General features: G+C 44.6%; 1 protein-coding gene across 1 annotated transcript in view; it reads left to right on the top strand.

Annotated features, from left to right (window-relative positions):
- Nucleotides 1-14,112: 14,112 nt before the first annotated feature.
- LOC311113690 (CSC1-like protein 2) overlaps nt 14,113-15,916 on the top strand; it is a 101,320-nt gene continuing 99,516 nt past the window's right edge. Inside the window, exon 1 of the mRNA XM_084156992.1 lies at nt 14,113-14,385. The gene's annotated coding sequence lies outside the window, so the exon portion shown is untranslated. The remainder of the gene's footprint in view (nt 14,386-15,916) is intronic.

Genomic DNA, 15,916 nt, shown 5'->3' on the forward strand with positions numbered 1-15,916 from the left:
CAGGTGTGGCATATCAAGAAGCTGATTAAACAGCATGATAATTACACAGGTGCACCTTGTGCTGGGACAATAAAAGGCCACTCTGAAAGGTGCAGTTTTGTCACACAACACAATGCCACTGATGTCAAGTTTTGAGGGAGTCTGCAATTGACATGTTGACTGCAGGAATGTCCACCAAAGTTGTTGCCAGATAATTTAATGTTAATGTCTCTACCATAAGCTGTCTCTAATGTCGTTTTAGAGAATTTGGCAGTACATCCAACCGGCCTGACAACCGCAGACTACGTGTAACCACACCAGCCCAGGACCTCCACATCCGGCTTCTTCACCTGTGGGATCGTCTGAGACCAGCCACCCGGACAGCTGATGAAACAATTTCTGTCTGTAATAAAGCCCTTTTGTGGGGAAAAACTCATTCTGATTGGCCAGTGGGTGGGCCTGGCTCCCAAGTGGTGGGTCTATGCCCTCCCAGGTCCACCCATGCCTGCGGTCCTGCCCAGTCATGTGAAATCCATAGATTAGGGCCTAATGAAGTTATTTCAATTGACTGATTTCCTTAAATGAACTGTAACTCAGTAAAATCGTTGAAATTGTTGCATGTTGCGTTTAAATTGCGTTTATATTTTTGTTCAGTATATATGACTAAACAATGGACTAATATTGCCTAAGACATTCTTCAATAATCAATTGGTATATATAATTACTTGAAATGACCAGTCACCTGTGAACAGCAGGAAATATTCCAGACTGTGGCTTTAGTATTTTGGTTGCCTTCGAAAAGGCATCACAAAAATTTTCATATTTCCTTCAGATGATGGAGCTGTGAGCTCAGACAAAGACTTATAAAGACAAAAACTGCATAAAGAACAAAGATAATTGGCAGAACAGCAGAAACTGGAGCAGCAACACGACAAGGTGGACTGGGGACGGGGACAGCCAAGAGTGGTCAGGCCAGGTAGTCCTGAGGCATGGACCTAGGTCCTCCAGGAGGGGAGACAGAAAGAGATGGGAGAATTAGAGAGAGCATACTTAAGATCATACAGGACACCAGATAAGACAGGAGAATTACACAAGATAGGACAGACTGACCTTAGCACCGCGGCACAAAAACTATTGCAGCATAGATACTGGCGACTGAGACAGAAGATCACGTCAGTGACTCAACCCAGTCAAATCGAGTATAGCGGGAAAAAGCCTGGCACGATGTGATGCACCCCTCCTAGGGATGGCATGGGAGAGCACTAGCAAGGCAGTGACTCAGCCCCCATAATAGGGTCAGAGGCAGAGAATCCCAGTGGAGAGAGGGGAGCCGGCCAGGCAGAGACAGCAAGGGTGATTCGTCACTCCAGTACCTTGCTTTTCACCTTCACACCCCTTGTCAAGACTCACTCAATCATAAGACCTACTGAAGAGATGAGTCTTCAGTAAAGACTTAAAGGTCAAGACCGAGTCTACGTCTCTCACATGGAACGTCAGACCATTCCATAAAAATGTAGCTCTATAGGGGAAAGCCCTTCCACCAGAAATTGCTTAGAAATTCTAGGAACAATAAGGAGGCCTGCGTCTTGTGACTGTAGTGTATGTGTAGGTATGTATGGCAGGACCAAATTGGAGAGATAGGTAGGAGCAACTCCATGTAATGCTTTGTAAGTTAGCAGTAAAACCTTGAAATCAGCCCTAGCCTTAACAGGAAGCCAGTGTAAACTAGCACTGGAGTAATATGATCGATGTTTTGGTCTCTAGTCAAGATTTTATCAACTGTATTTATCACTAGCTGAAGTTTATTTTGTGCTTTATCCGGGTAACCGGAGAGTAGAGCATTGCGGTAGTCTAATCTTGAAGTGACAAAAGCATGGATTCGTTTTTCTGCATCATTTTTGGAGAAAAAGTGTCCGATTTTTTATAAATGTTACAAAGATGGAAAAAAGCTGCTCTTTAAATATGTTTTATATGTTCGTCAAAAGAGAGAAAAGAGTCCAGAGTAACGCCAAGGTCCTTCACAGCAGTGGAGGCTGCTGAGGGGAGGACGGCTCATAATAATGGCTGGAATGGAGCGAATGGAATGGCATCAAACACATAGAAACCATGTCTTTGATGTATTTGATACCATTCCACCTATTCCGCTCCAGCCATTACCACGAGCTCATCCTCCCCAATTAAGGTGCCACCAACCTCCTGTTCACAGTTTTATTTGAGAGGACTGTACAACCATCGAGATTAATTGTCAGATCAAACAGCAAATCTCTTTGTTTCTTGGGGCCTAGAACTAGCATCTCTGTTTTGTCCGAGTTAAAAGTAAAACGTTTGCCGCCATCCACTTCCTTATGTCTGAAACACAGGCTTCCAGGGTAGGCTGAAGACTTCAATGTCAATTTTCTCATTGCAATTTTCTACGTCAATGTAAAATAAATAAAACCCAACAATAAGAAGTAGAGTACTTGGGCTATCAAACTACTGTATTTGATCAGGTGACTTTCTAAATAAAATTTTAAAACACGTATTTTACATAGTGTTCTAGAGATTGAAAGACAGCAAAACCTGACATATGTACAGTAGTTTGTAAACGATGTTTACAATTTTATATTTATAATTGCTCTCCACAGATTGTAGAATTTTTGGCAGTGGGTGGTTTATCACTTATCAGTGTAATAATAAAGGCTTATTTCAGGGTGAATAAAAGCAGGAACAATTTAGCTTACTTCCTTTGTGACTAAAGCTGCATTACACAGGCATTTGGAAAGTATTCAGACCCCTTGACTTTTTCCACATTTTGTTACGTTACAATTCTAAAATTGATTAAATTGTTTTTTCCCCCTCTTCAATCTACAGACAATACCCCATAATGACAAAGCAAAAACAGTTTTTATTTTTATTTTTGCAAATGTATTAAAAAAAGAAAAAATTGAAATATCACATTTACATAAGTACTCAGACCATTTACTCCAGGGTTCTTCAATTCCCTCCAGGATCGGAATTGAAGAACCCTGCTTTACTCAGTACTTTGTTGGAGCACCTTTGTCGGCGATTACAGCTTTGAGTCTTCTTGGGTATGACGCTACAAGGTTGGCACACCTGTATTTGGGGAGTTTCTCCCATTCTTCTCTGCAGATCCTCTCAAGCTCTGTCAAGTTGGATGGGGCGCATCAATGCACAACTATTTTCAGGTCTCTCCAGAGATGTTTGATCAGGTTCAAGTCCAGGCTCTGGCTAGGCCACTCAAGGACATTCGAGACTTGTCCCGAAGCCACTCCTGCGTTGTCTTGGCTGCGTGCTTAGGGTTGTTGTCCTGTTGGAAGGTGAACCTTCACCCCAGTCTGAGGTCCTGAGCACTCTGGAGCAGGTTTTCATCAAGGATCTCTCTGCACTTTGCTCCATTCATCTTTCCCTCGATCCTGACAAGTCTCCCAGTCCCTGCCGCTGGAAAACATCCCCACAGCATGATGCTGCCACCACCATGCTTCACTGTAGGGATGGTGCCAGGTTTCCTCCAGATGTGACGCTTGGCATTCAGGCCAAAGAGTTCAATCTTGGTTTCATCAGACCAGAGAATCTTGTTTCTCATGGTCTGAGAGTCCTTTAGGTGCCTTTTGGCAAACTCCAAGCAGCTGTCATGTGCCTTTTACTGAGGAGTGGCTTCCGTCTGGCCACTCTATCATAAAGGCCTGATTGGTGGAGTGCTGCAAAGATGGTTGTCCTTATGTAAATAAGGTATTTCTGTTTTTTATTTGTAGCTCAATTGGTAGAGCATGGCGCTTGTAACGCCAGGGTAGTGGGTTCGATCCCCGGGACCACCCATACGTAAAAATGTCGCTTTGGATAAAAGCGTCTGCTAAATGGCATATTATTATTATTATTAATACATTTGCAAATATTTCTGTCATTATGGGGTATTGTGTGTAGATATATGAGGAAAATGTTTTATTTAATCAATTTTAGAATAAGGCTGTAACGTAACAAAATGTGGAAAAAGTAAAGGGGTCTGAATACTTTCCAAATGCACTGTATTTGGCATATTTGATACCTATCTGATCTTTTCCCTAATATGTAAACAACAACAAAAACGATGGAATCAGATTTTTTTAGTTTAGATTTATACCACATCCATATGTGGATCTTAATCCTGATACATTTCTGATGCTCCATATGTGACCTCAGTCTGGATGGGCAGATCAGATTTTTTGGCTCTGACCTTAGCCTCGTGAGAACCATCCTGGGCCAGGTTTCCCGATATCGATGGCTTAAGAGTGTTTAAATGATGCATCTTTCCTACAACAGCCGAAGATGTAACATGCGTTTCCCAAAACACCATGTTGAGAGAACAGTTACTAAGTGCGTCATTGGAGCATGTCGATACTGATAGGATCGAAAGAAAAAGGCAGTGCTTCTCTCGGATCAGCTTTCTCAATTCAAATCTCACTTTAAGATTATAATTATTTCACAATACTGACAACGGATACGCTCCTAGAGAGATACAGTATTACCACCTACGGCTGCAAATATCGAGACGGCTTGTTCTAATGCTTACCCAATAAAATGCACTAAATCACAGATTTGGCACTTCATTTGTGCACGTTAGCACATCATGAAATATATATATATTGTTTAAATTGTAAAGCATTGCATTTGCGTAGCATACAGTTGAGCAGACGCGTTTTTAGGATTTCCACACTTAGGGATTTTCTTTTGCAGGGTGTAGATTTTTTTGTGCCTTTTATAAACACATTTAATTCATTCTACGTCATTTACATGATAGAAGACATTAGCAGAATATTTTTTAAATACCACACCAATTGCCAAACGCAGGATACTGTGCAACTCGCTATTCAGGTAGGATGCAATTTTGTAACTTAATGTATTATTTTTTCATATTTATAATCATTTGTTTTATTATTATTATTATTGTATATCATTGTTATTATTGTATGCCTATTATAATCTAAACCAGTTCTTTAAATAGTCTATGCAAAATGTGTTTTGTTTCATTCTGTTGAGACATTTTTGTTGGCTAAAGTAAGTTTGTTCTGTCTTTTGAATTGTGTTCCGTATTTAGTTTAAGGTTATACAGTAAGTAGGCCTGTTGTAAAATAAATATCATTGTTGTCATTTGGTGGGTACTGTAGGCACTGGTTTTCTTAGGATTAATATGGAGTTGGTCCCCCCTTTGCTGCTATAACAGCCTCCACTCTTCTGGGAAGGCTTTCCACTAAATGTTGGAACATTGCTGCGGGGACTTGCTTCCTTTCAGCCACAAGAGCATTAGTGAAGTCGGGCACTGATGTTGGGCGATTAGGCCTGGCTCACAGTCGGCGTTCCAATTCATCCCAAAGGTGTTAGATGGGGTTGTGGTCAGGGCTCTGTGCAGGCCAGTCAAGTTCTTCCACACCGATCTCGACAAACCATTTCTGTATGGACCTCGCTTTGTGCACAGGGGAATTGTTATGCTGAAACAGGAAAGGGCCTTCCCCAAACTGTTGCCACAAAGATGGAAGCACAGAATCGTCTAGAATGTCATTGTATGCTGTAGCATTAAGATTTCCCTTCACTGGAACTAAGGGGCCTAGCCCGAACCATGAAAAACAGCCCCAGTGTCACGACTTCCGCCGAGGCTGCCTCCCCTCCTTGTTCGGGCAGGTTTCGGCGTTCAGCGTCACCGGCTTACTAGCTACTGCCGATCCATTTATCATCACTCCATTTGTCTTGTCTTCAATCACACACACCTGGTCCTTATTCCCTCATTAGTCATTGTATAAGTGTTCGCTCTGCTTCCTTGTCTGTGTGGGTGATTGTTTATTGTGGAGGTTAGTGAAGCTCGGTGGAGCTTGTGTATTTTGTATCGACAGGAGTATTTTCCCATGTGCCTTGTATTTTCCAGTGCGCCTGTTTTGTGCCCTGCAGTGTGTTTGACGCATTTCTGGGTAAACCTGTATTTTGCGGATTAAAGCCTCTTATTCTGTGATTTACCCTCCTGCGCCTGACTCCTTCAACACCACCTCATCACACCCAGACCATTATTCCTCCTCCACCAACTTTACAGTTGGCACTATGCATTGGAGCAGGTAGCTGTCACACCCTGGCTCTGGGACTCTATATGTTGAGCCAGGGTGTGTATATTCTATGTATTGTATTTCTGTGTTGGCCAGAGTGGTTCCCAATCAGAGGCAACGAGTGTCAGCTGTTGCTGGTTGTCTCTGATTGGGAGCCATATTTATAGAGGCTGTTTTCCCACAATAGTTGTGGGATCTTGTTTCCAGTTGGTTTGTTCCTTTTGGTTTGTTACCGTAGGACTGCACGTATCGTTTGTTGTTTTGTTCGAGTGTTTACTCTCTTTAAATAAATATGTTTGCCGTCAACGCTGCGCCTTGGTCCACTCACTCTAACGATCGTGACAGAAGATCCCACCATACCAGGACCAAGCAGCGTGTCCAGGAGCAGGCGGCCTGGACATGGGAGGAAGCGCCGGGAAAGGAGCTGGAGAGGTTGGCGATGGCCCAGGTGGGCAAATCGTGGTCCTGGGAGGACATGCTCGGGGGCAAAGGGCCATGGGCTAAGATTAAGGCCCTGGCGAGAGAGGAGCAACGGCGTCAACAGTGTCGTCGTCGGACGGACGAGAGGCAACCCCAGAACATTTTTAGGGGGGGGGCACACGGCATGGGCGACTGGGCAGCAGGAGGCTGCCACAGGGCGAAATGGGAGACGAGGAGAGAGGGCCACCGGGTTACGGGAGCCATTGGTGAGAGGAGGGAAGGAAGTTGTAGAGGCACGGCGAGAGGTACTGAGGTGTATTACCAGTCCGGTCCGGCCCGTTCCTGATCCCCGTTTAAGGCCAGTGGTGTGTGTTCCCAGTACGGTCCGGCCTGTTCCTGTTCCTCGCACCAAGCCTACGGTTCGCGTCGCCAGCCCGGCCCGGCCTGTTCCTGCTCCTCGCACCAAGCCTACGGTGTGCGTCGCCAGCCCGGCCCGGCCTGTTCCTGCTCCTCGCACCAAGCCTACGGTGTGCGTCGCCAGCCCGGCCCGGTCTGTTCCTGCTCCTCGCACCAAGCCTACGGTGCGCGTCGCCAGCCAGGCCCGGCCTGTTCCTGCCCTTCGCACCAAGCTTACGGTTCGCGTCGTCAGCCCGGCCCGGCCTGTTCCTGCTCCTCACACCAAGCCTACGGTGCGCGTCGCCAGCCCGGCCCGGCCTGTTCCTGCCCCTCGCACCAAGCCTACGGTGCGCGTCGCCAGCCCAGCCCGGCCTGTTCCTGCCCCTCGCACCAAGCCTACGGTGCGCGTCGCCAGCCCGGCCCGGCCTGTTCCTGCCACTCGCACCAAGCCTACGGTGCGCGTCGCCATCCCGGCCCGGCCTGTTCCTGCCACTCGCACCAAGCCTACGGTGCGCGTCGCCAGCCCGGCCCGGCCTGTTCCTGCCACTCGCACCAAGCCTACGGTGCGCGTCGCCAGTCCGGCCCGGCCTGTTCCTGCTCCACGCACCAAGCCAGGGGTGCGAGTCGTCAGCCCGGTCCGGCCCGTTCCTGCTCCACGCACCAAGCCAGGGGTGCGAGTCGTCAGCCCGGTCCGGCCCGTTCCTGCTCCACGCACCAAGCCAGGGGTGCGAGTCGTCAGCCCGGTCCGGCCCGTTCCTGCTCCACGCACCAAGCCAGGGGTGTGCGTCGTCAGCCCGGTCTGGCCCGTTCCTGCTCCACGCACCAAGCCAGGGGTGCGAGTCATCAGCCCGGTACGGCCCGTTCCGGCTCCACGCACCAAGCCAGGGGTGCGCATCGTCAACCCGGTCCGGCCCGTAGCTGCTCCACGCACCAAGCCAGGGGTGCGCATCGTCAGCCCGGTCCGGCCCGTTGCTGCTCCACGCACCAAGCCAGGGGTGCGCATCGTCAGCCCGGTCCGGCCCGTTTCTGCTCCACGCACCAAGCCAGGGGTGTGTGTCGTCAGTTCGGCACAACCCGTGCCTGGGTCACCGGTGCCTGGTCAGGTACCGGTCAGCTGCTCCACACCGGAGCTGAAGCAATCCGCTCCTACGATGTCCAGTCCAGCTCCAGCCAGCGGGGCCAGACCGGACCAGGGGCGCTATGGGGGGATTATTGGAAGGTGGTGGGCGAGCCCGGAGCCGGAACCGCCTCCGAGGAGGAATGCCCACCCAGCCCTCCCCTGGTTTGTTTATGTTTAGGCGCGGTCGCAGTCCGCGCCTTTAGGGGGGGGTACTGTCACACCCTGGCTCTGGGACTCTATATGTTGAGCCAGGGTGTGTATATTCTATGTATTTTATTTCTGTGTTGGCCAGAGTGGTTCCCAATCAGAGGCAACGAGTGTCAGCTGTTGCTGGTTGTCTCTGATTGGGAGCCATATTTATAGAGGCTGTTTTCCCACAATAGTTGTGGGATCTTGTTTCCAGTTGGTTTGTTCCTTTTGGTTTGTTACCGTAGGACTGCACGTATCGTTTGTTGTTTTGTTCGAGTGTTTACTCTCTTTAAATAAATATGTTTGCCGTCAACGCTGCGCCTTGGTCCACTCACTCTAACGATCGTGACAGTAGCGTTCCCCTGGCATCCGCCAAACCCAGATTCGTCCGTCGGACTGCCAGATGGTGAAGCGTGATTCATCACTCCAGAGGACGCATTTCCACTGCTCCAGAGTCCAATGGCGGCGAGTTTTACACCACTCCAGCCGACACTTGGTATGGTGATCTTAGGCTTGTGTGTGGCTGTTCGGCCATGGAAACCCATTTCATGAAGCTCCTGATGAACAGTTATTGTGCTGACGTTGCTTTGAGAGGCAGTTTGGAACTCGGTAGTGAGTGTTGCAACCGAGGACCGACGATTTTTACGAGCTACGTGCTTCAGCAGTCGGCGGTCCCGTTCTGTGAGCTTGTGTGGCCTACCACTTCGCGGCTGAGCCGTTGTTGCTCCTAGACGTTTCCACTTCACAATAACAGCACTTACAGTTGACCGGAGCAACTCTAGCAGGGTAGAAATTTGACAAACTGACTTGTTGGAAAGATGGCATCCTATGACGGTGCCACGTTGAAAGTCACTGAGCTCTTCAGTAAGGCCATTCCACTGCCAATGTTTGTCTATGGAGATTGCATGGCTGTGTGCTCGATTATGTACAGCTGTCAGCAACGGGTGTGGCTGAAATAGCCGAATCCACTAATTTGAAGGGGTGTCCACATACTTTGTATATATAGTGTATACAGTATCTTTACCAAATCTATGCAAATTGGTATTGTTCCTAAATATTTGAAAATTGCCAAAGTTATCCCCCTCTATAAATCTGGGGATCCAAGATCTTTTACAAATTATCGCCCAATATCTGTACTATCATGTTTTTCAAAAATCCTAGAAAAATGTGTGTATAAGAGAATGTTGAAACATTTAAATCAACACTGTATTCTATATGAGCACCAATAGAGTTTTCGTAAAAACTACTCCACAGTATGGTTCTTTGGCAGCTTGTGGATATAATCTTTAGAGCCCTTAACAACAATGAATACGCTCTTGGCATCTTTTTAGATCAATCCAAAGCGTTTGACACGGTTGATCATGAAATATTACTTTCTAAATTGCATTGTTACTGTTTTCATGATTATACATATAATTGGTTATATAGTTATGTTTATGCTAGAGAACAATGTGTTATGCAAACGGCTGTGCATCTACCAGGGCCAAGATATCCTGTGCTCTGCCACAGGGTTCGATAATTGGACCTTTGTTATTCCTAATCTATGTCAATGACGTTGCTGCTGTGTCTTCTACCGTACTTCCCATTCCCTTTGCTGATGATACCAATTTAATTTTATCACACAATTTTTATTCACTAATTAATGAAGCCAACTCAGGTATGGCCACATTTTCTGAATGGTTCCAGATAAACAAAATATCTTTAAATGTAAAAACTATCGAACTTTATTGTATTCACTAGTAAGAATAAGAAATATTGTTTAAAAAAAGAGCCAGAATCTCAATTGGTGGGAATGAAATGGAACAAGTCACATCCACTAGATTCCTCTGAGTTCTAATTGATGAAACGTTATCCTGGACAGATCATATTCAATTTGTCTGTAGCAAAGTGATGAAATCTGTTGGTATCATCAGAAAGATTAGTGGTTTGGTTCATCAGGCTTGCTTCCTAACTCTTTACTATAGCTTCATTTGCCCATATCTCATTTACTGTAATATTGTCTGGGCCAGTACATATGCCTCCTACCTATACAAATTACTCATCATACAAAAGACATTTGCAAGACTTGCCATCTCGTCTAATTACCTGGCTCCATCTGTACCTTTGTTTAATAAACTCAATATCTTGTCTATTTAGGACATTCATGTATGCCAATTATGCACTTTCATCTACAAATACTCATACCTCCCAGACAGTTTACCTAAACCCTTCAATGGATTCTTCCAGGTTAATTCTGAAATCCATCTATATAACACTACGATAACCTTCACCTTCCCCACACCTCACAAAGTACATTCTCTACCAGATACATAGGAACCATACTCTGGAATTCTTATCTTCACATTGCCAAAACCTCATCATGCCTCACTAACTTCAAGTGAAGACTGGGGGTCAGCCTGATGAACCAAACTACCCAATAATCCCCTCTATGTAGCCTAACTCTCACTCACACACACACACACACACACACACACACACACGCACACACGCACACACACACATAATCAAACAAGGTTTTTCTTGTATACTGAATATATCATGTACAATTATAATTAATATGCTTTGTTTAACTAATTGAAAAAAAAAAAAAATGAAAAACATATGGATTCTTTAGACATTCAGAAAGGTGAGAAAATGCATGCTGAGGGCAAATAGAGAGCCACTCTACAAATGATCACTAACCCAAACAGGTCTATAATAGATGGAAAGACTAAATATGTTACAGCTTCCCCCGGTCTCCCCTTACTAAAAGTGAGCGTGCAACTTTTAAACGATTTCCCCCACTCTTCCCTACCAACAAATCAAGGAAATTCTGATGAACGCCACAAAGTTTTCAAGGACGGTAGGTAACTATTGACAAAAGTAGCAAGCCCATGTTTCAATAGGCGATAAGATATTGTGTCATGAAAAGAGTGTGGATATTTGGCCTGGCAAAGCAGTTTAATGCGCTGATGGAATGGAAGCTGATACTGGTCGCATTCCACTGCTTACAGTGCATTTCCACAGAACACTATGGGGGTGATGAAACAACGGAGCCCCATTCATTTTCAATGGAGGGAAGCGAAGTGGACAGGGGGACCGTTGGGCGATGCGAGCATAGGCGAGGGAGCGTGAACAGAGCAGGACCAAAGTTGGGGAAAGCTGAACTTTATGCAAATACTCTGCGATAACGCAACGCTATTGACCAATCGAAGCTCACTATAGCTTCCATCCCTTACTGGATTGGCTGTTGATACCTAGCACTACCTAAGCTGCTTGCTAGCTTCCACATGAGGGCGAAGCTACAGTGGTTATTGGAATTATTATGTTATATGGAAATGTACGATCTGTCAGTCGATGACACAGTCAATGACGTGGCACCAACCATTGGTTGATGCATGCAATGTCTAAGCAGTGGAACGCGACCACTGTAATTATTAGTTCTTTACTCTGCTGGTCTCGGCTGGTCTCTGGAAGAAATTATGAGTCATTGTCTGAGACTGAGTCAAGACTGAGTAAAAATGTATCAGACACTGAGACAAGACCGAGAAACTCAAAATGTGGTCTTGATTATGTAGTGTATTAAGAATTATGACTTTGCTCATGTTTTCAAGTGGAACCTGAGAGGATGTTTATTTAGTTTCAGAGGGAGTTGTTTTAGGGTGACGCCCCATAGAACAGAGGGAGTGTGTGTTGTAGACAGGGGATTGGACAGTAGAGGGAGCCACCCATATTTTGGGGAATATTATAAGTACTGGGTTTGAACAAAGAAGATTAGAGCAGACATATTCTTTTGGGACACTGCTCTCCGGATGCTCTAGACATCTGTAAACTTATGCTGAAATCTTGTGATATGAATAAAACGTATGATCAAAGCTCAGTATAAGCAGACTCCTTTGTTACAGCATAATTAGCAACATTGACTCGACACTACAATTACTACAACACTGAACTGTTCCTTGTAGTTACTGCAGACTGCAGATAGATATTATAGGGAAATATGGTCACAATGCGGACACAGTGGACAGATAACAGACACATTTTATTACCATGTGTAAACGTGACAGAACTTGCTTGGATCATCTTGATCTGATAATGAAAACCACATTAGCGCAAGGTGAAAACAAGGCTTTTGGGTTTGTACAGCCTTTAGTAGCATTTAGAAAGAATATCGTACACACCTGGGCACACCTAGGGGTCCGAGGATGACTACAGGACAGAAATAACACACTTCACCCAATGGTAAAAGGAAAACAGACTCATTTTGTATGTGAAAAACAACAACAAGGAAACGACAATAAACTTCAGAACTATAAAAGATGATACCGGGCCCATTCACATTGACTCAGAACAAATAGAATCAGTTGAGCAATACAAATATCTTGGAACTATAATTTACTCAAAACTCTCCTGGACTGCAAACACACAACAGATATACAAGGGACAACAACGCCTGTATTTCATGAGGATATGAATTAAATATCAGGTCAATAAAAGAATAACAACCATATTCTACACATCTTGTTCAGTGTGTTGTCACTTTCTGTTTCCAAGCCTATCCATACAAATAAAATAAAAACTACACAAAATAGTAAAGCTGTCAAGCAAAATCAGTGGAGTTAATCTCAAGAACATGGAAGCGCTGTCCTTGGAGAGAGTAGTGAGGGCAGGAGCGAGAATCGCCTCCGACCTGACACACACACTCAACCCACTCAATCAGCTCCTACCATCAGGCCGCCGATGCAGAGTCCATCTTTACAAAACAACCAGAGCTCAGAAATCATTCATTCCCACCATTGTAAATCAATTCAGTATAAATCAAGAAATAACTGCTCAAACCCCTTCCTCCTCCCCCCCACCAGAATTGACGAACTGAATTACGAACTGTGTCCACATGTCTGCTGTAGTTATTGCTTGTGATTTCTGTATGTATTTCTGTATTTATTGCACTTATTGGTGATGCTGTGCTGTTGTTTGTTCAGATGCAAGACACATTTCCCAAAAGGGACACACAATAAAGAATTATTAAATATCTCATCAGAAAGTTCGGACCTCTTGGTGCAACAATTTAAGTTTTGGACTCACAGTAGCAGTGACCTGGGTTTGTGTCCTGGTCGGGCTACTCCCCATATTCGCTACACTGGTGTTAGAAGTGGGATGGTGAGGCCATCGAAAGTGTGTCCCAAGGGACTTGTGAGAGAAATATGGGGATGGCAGTAGCATTCAGTAAGCATGTAGAGACCTTTGTACAACAACTAGTGACCTCATCGAGAGGTGTAATAGTCAGAGTCCCGAATTTGCTACAATATGTTCAAAAACAGCAGTCTTCCGGTAGCCTAATATGGATGAGTGTAAAAATGATCATAATGGTTAATTTACATTATCATTAGTCTTCATTTTATTTTGTGGATATGGTTACTGATTTACTGATCTATTTGTGCATATGTAGCAGATGGGGATCTGTGAAACTCACTCCTCAGCCTGAAAGTGTCACCCCTTGCGCTATTGAAATAGGCATTTTCTGGAAGTGCAATGGGTTGGAACGCTCTAGGAGGGCGGTCATGTGTGCTTGCGAGGCAGAGGTCCTGAGTTTGTGCTGGGTAGGAGCCGAATTGTGTGGAAGTGGCACTCCCTAAGTATGCAGTTGCCACTTTGTCATTTGCAACTTCCATACTAATACAATTCGGTTTTGGTGAGCTGACTGGACTGGTTTTTAGTTGAGACAATATTTTTTTTGTCCTTAAGAGTTCAAGTAAATAAAACAGATGTGTTCCAATGATTCCAATGAGGTGTAACTAATAGGACATAAATCAAATAACACTTTACAAAATGCCTGTGGACACTGACAGTCACACTTTGCAAAATACCTTTGCATGCGTTGCTGGATAAGGGGACTTTTATTCTGAAAACCAAACGGAAGTGTTACTTTGTCGCTACCTAGTGTTTATTGTTGGAAGAGAGGCTCACAATGGAATACGTCGGGCTTCTAATTGCCGGTATTTATATTCCCAGAGCGTCCGCGTCCATTTTCGCTGTTGTTCAAAGGGACCGTGAAGCAATTTGCCGAATGTGTTTCTGACGCTTCTCAGTAGCTTACTCTCGTGAGGCTGATTGCTTGGTTTCCAGACCTCGTCACCTTGGTGGTGGATTTGTAAGGATATATTTAGCCGATCTCGTTTGGGATATTGCCATTTGAGCAAGAGAAGACGCAAACGGAAAATCAAATTGGATTGCCAGGTAAAAGACGCTGGGGCTTCATTTAATTTGTTTTAACATATGGCATGAAGGTAAAGACCTACATACAATATAGACTATTGCGAGGGTTCACGTGTTTAAAAATGTTGACGCAGCGCAGCAATCATGCAGAATCGCATTTGCACTATTGTGCTCTGGGCCTGTCACGCCTATAGGCTAGTTGAGGGATAACCTATTTTATATAATTTTATAGTAGCCTAGACTATTTTATTAATTATTTCAATACCAAACAACGTCGTGTCATATGATCTAATTGACGTACCAAGAAAATAACCGCATTTAAAATAATTTTGCACTGAGCTGTCTTTGCAGAAAGGCTTTGTAGGATCCAGTGAGCGGAACAGTCTTGACTCCAGCCCAGCTTCTAGACAGATATTGTAATCTCCATCTCGCAGCATAGGGTAACTAGCACCCCCTGTAATTATCACAGAAACGACTTTATGTTACACTTTCCGTTGCTGCCACTACCCGAGTTATGTATCTCATCTAAATTTTTTAAGTCACTAACAAAACTGTTCTGAGGTAAATTGATCTAATATTTCGTCATTTAGAAGAAAAAAAAAATATATAGAACAATTTCAACAATTTTACTGAGTTACAGTTCATATAAGGAAATCAGTCAATTGAAATAAATTCAGTAGGCCTTAATCTATGGATTTCACATGACATGGGCCCACCCACTTGGGTGTCAGGCACAGTTTTCCCCTCAAAAGGGCTTTATTACAGACAGAAATACTTCTCAGTTTCATCAGTTGTTCGGGTGGCTGGGCTCAGACGTTCCCGCAGGTGAAGAAGCCGGATGTGGAGGTCCTGGGCTGGTGTGGTTACACGTGGCCTGTAGTTGTGAGGCCGGTTGGACGTACTGCCAAAATCTCTAAAAGGATGTTGGAGGCGGCTTATGGTAGAGAAATGGACACAGATCTGGTGGACATTCCTGCAGTCAGCATGCCAAATGTACGCTCCCTCAAAACTTGAGACATGTGGTGTTGTGACAAAACTGCACATTTTAGTGGCCTTTTATTGTCCCCTGCACAAGGTGCACCTGTGTAATGATCATGCTGTTTAATCAGCTTCTTGATAATCCACACCAGTCAGGTGAATGGATTCTTGGCAAAGTTGAAATGCTCACTAACAGATTGTGTTCACTTTTTCCAGATTTTGTTACGTTACAGCCATATTCTAAAATGGATAACAAAAACTCATCAATCTACACACAATACCCCATAATGACAAAGTGTAAACAGGTTTTTAGAAATGTATGCAAAACGGAAATACCTTATTTACATAAGTATTCAGACCCTTTGCCATGAGACTTGAAATCGAGCCTGATCATCCTTGAAATGTTTCTACAACTTGATTGGAGTCCACCTGTGGTAAATTCAATTGATTGGATATGATTTGGAAAGGCACACACCTGTCTATATAAGGTCCCACAGTTGACAGTGCATGTCAGAGCAAAAACCAAGCCATGAGGTCGAAGTAATTGTCCGTAGAGCTCTGAGACAGGATTGTG

The sequence above is a fragment of the Coregonus lavaretus genome (assembly GCF_964263955.1).
Source record: "Coregonus lavaretus genome assembly, chromosome: 40".
Classification (NCBI taxonomy): domain Eukaryota; kingdom Metazoa; phylum Chordata; class Actinopteri; order Salmoniformes; family Salmonidae; genus Coregonus; species Coregonus lavaretus.